A 3,328-nucleotide genomic window follows, 5' to 3' on the forward strand; every position below is an offset into this window, starting at 1 on the left:
TTTTGATAGAAAGGGACTTCCACTTGTATTACAAGTTACAAGCTTTTGAGAAACGGACCCCTGAACTCATAACAACAACGATGAATAATTTTAAACCAAATTTTCTTACATTAGTGATATCTGTTTTTTTTTATATATATTAGTCATAGATATTGTGATAAGGTACGAATGCATGCATAAATATCTCTAACTAATCTCTCTGACACCATTCGTTATCTAAAACGGTACACCGCAGGAAGGGGCCTCCCTTGTGCGTGTAAAGAATGTCAGTTACACATTACAACGGCTAGCGTTCAATAAATAAACCTAAATACATTCCAAGCATCGCTAACATCAGGCGTGGCTCACACCGCGATTTCGTCGCTTTGCTACAGGTAGCTAAAAGTACATCCGTTCCACACCAATTTGGTGGCTAGCCATAAGCCGCGCGTTTGTCGCCACCTAGCGGCCATATATGTGCTGATCATAACAGACGCGTTTTGTTAGAGAGTGAGTCTTCGAGATAGTACTATTATTTATTCTGTGCTAACATCGACAATGCCTGCAACAGTGCATTCATCGAAACCCAACAACGGTTATCACACTGGATGCGAGTCGCTCCGATGTTTGAGCGAGACATCGCTATGCGCGTATTATAGCGAAGTGCGAATCGCATCCAGGGTGGCTACCGCGAAAACCGAATTTCGCAAAATGCGGGGATATTTTTCGTTTACTTCAATGAAGGCCTAATTAGAGTGACAGAGAAAAATGCCCGCAATTTACGAAATTCGGTTTTCGCGGTAGCACCTCAGTGTAATGACCTCCATAGGATTATTTTCTTCAAGTTACTTATGTAAGTTTACACCAATAAAGGTCGTATTTGACTGCTGGCCGCGTTTCCGGCGATGAGGCCAAAGGGCGAATCGAATGCAGTAGTTATTTTTATAATACAATTGGAGAAACTTCGACGTGAAAGTATTACGAGACAATAGTTGGCCACTAAACCGTTCGACTAATAAAGTCGAGTTCGTGTTTCTTATTGAACTACTAGGAATGAAATTAAGTTAACTAAGCGCCAGTTGCACCATCCCACTAACCCGGGGTTAACGGTTAAACAGTTAACCCAGTGTCAAATTGTACTAGTAACCATGGATATTCCAGGTTTAACCAATTAACCCCGGGTTAGTGGAATGGTGCAAGCGGACTTAAGTAAAGTAAATAAACAAGTGGTAGGTAAAATCGCCATCAGATATATCGAAGCGGACAAGGTGCTCACAAATATCTGAACACGACTTCATTGTCAAGGCGTTAGAATGTGTGTTAAGATATTTTTGAGCACCTCGGCCGCTCCAATATATCTGATGGCGACTGTACATGACACAAATATCTCAAATGTGAATTGATCCCTTGTAGGAGATTTCTTTGATAACAGCAATGGAAGTAAATTTAGCCACAATAATATCAATTGATATACTCAATCAAACAACCGATAAAGTACAAACACACTCGTGTTCTGATATCATAGTCATTTATCATAAATAAACCATGATAAAAGGTACCTATCTATAATCTATACAAGCACAACCTATTAATAATTCATAATCATAATAATATAAGGCTAGGCGCGTTCAGTTCACAGCTATCCGATTTTGTTTTCAATAGAGGCCTATTAAAAGTATTGAACTGTATTGAGGTATGCGCGTGATGTGGGTCGCGGGTCCGAATCGCCAGTTCAACTCACTTTCACTACAGCTGAATGAGATAACAATGCGAGGCGCCGGAAAACCATAACATTAGGTCGGTTCGGACCGGCATACAAAAGTGACAAACAAAGGAAAGTCAAAGGAGAAAACTTCGATGCGACAAAATTGCCAAAAATATGTTAATATTCAAACTAACATTATTTTAGCAAATATGCCATAAGGGCACTTTTACACGTCAAGTTGATATACAAGCAATAAAAAAAATCACAATTCAAAATCACCAAAAGTTATACAATAAGTACCTACAATTATCCCTTCTAGTTCAATACGAAGCCATATATGTTATAACAACATTGAACTGTATTGACAGCTATTAAAGTTCAAATTTAAACAAATATTTTTTATTACATGCAGTAAGGACTTGCTCACATGCCATCAAGGTTATTGCTTGTTAAATTTTTATTTAACTACATAAATTAATGTGTATAACTAATATAATTAAATTTACCGACATATATTGTGCTAAAATGTTTTGTCAATTTGGTTTGCCCAATATGTAAATAAAAAAATATATTATGTATATATTAATATGTAATAAAGTGTTGCATTGTTGTTATATTAGCATAACTGTGTGTGGTTAAGCGTTTGGTCGTCAAGTAGTATTATCTCTTTCTATTCAGTGCGGAGTAAAAGAGAAGCTTGCCTAATAGGTAAATAAAATATATCACTTGTATATTATTCGTGTATTCATATCTACATTACATATACCTAAATCCAATTAAATGCGGACTCCTTTCCGATGGTTTAAGTGTTATCTGAATAAGAAGCCCTATTTTTTTTAAAGAAATTGTAAAAGACAAAACATCCTTCTTGACGAATGGTTCAGCGTTAGAAGGATTTTTATAAAACGGATCACCCTCGTGATTACAACTTAAGATGTCGATAATTAACTAAGTATATTGAACCAGATTAGCATTAATTTGACATTATAATAAGCTTATTGTAATGTCAACTACTAACTAAGGAACCCTGTTCACTAACCTCGGAGACCGGGTTGTCGCGATTAACGCTAATCGCATTGAGAAGCATTATCTCGTGGCTCCCGGTAATTAGACATTCAAAAGCGAGGTTCAGTCAATAAGACAAGAGCTGCAAAGTTGCTAATGTACAGCCAGCAACATAAGTTGGCACGCGAACTTGCTAAGAATAGAATAAGCTAAAGACGCTTCTATTGTCAATAGAATAAGGATTGTGCATGATCAACTTATTCTGTTGGATTGTTGATGACTGTACGCAGCTTTAAACCCGCCTGAGAATACAAATGTCCCAATTGCAACAGAAATTTTGTAGGAATAGAAACTTTGAGACAGTGACATAAAGCTCAAATTACAATGTCACAAAGAGCGTCTTGTTATACTGAGCCCTAGCCTGGGTATCCCAATTAACATGGAAATATTCACATTGACAGCTCTCAAGCGTAACAAATATCAGTCCTATATATAGAATGCAATCGTTTCGGGATAACATTTTGACATGCCCTTTATTTAGCTACGGAAACTGTTACCTTTTCAATCAATTCCCATAAAGGAGCCGTCTCCCCCTTATACAAAATCGCCTTGTTTTCGGAAGAAAACTATCAATAGAGC

The sequence above is a fragment of the Cydia amplana genome, chromosome 15 (assembly GCF_948474715.1).
Source record: "Cydia amplana chromosome 15, ilCydAmpl1.1, whole genome shotgun sequence".
Classification (NCBI taxonomy): Eukaryota; Metazoa; Arthropoda; class Insecta; order Lepidoptera; family Tortricidae; genus Cydia; species Cydia amplana.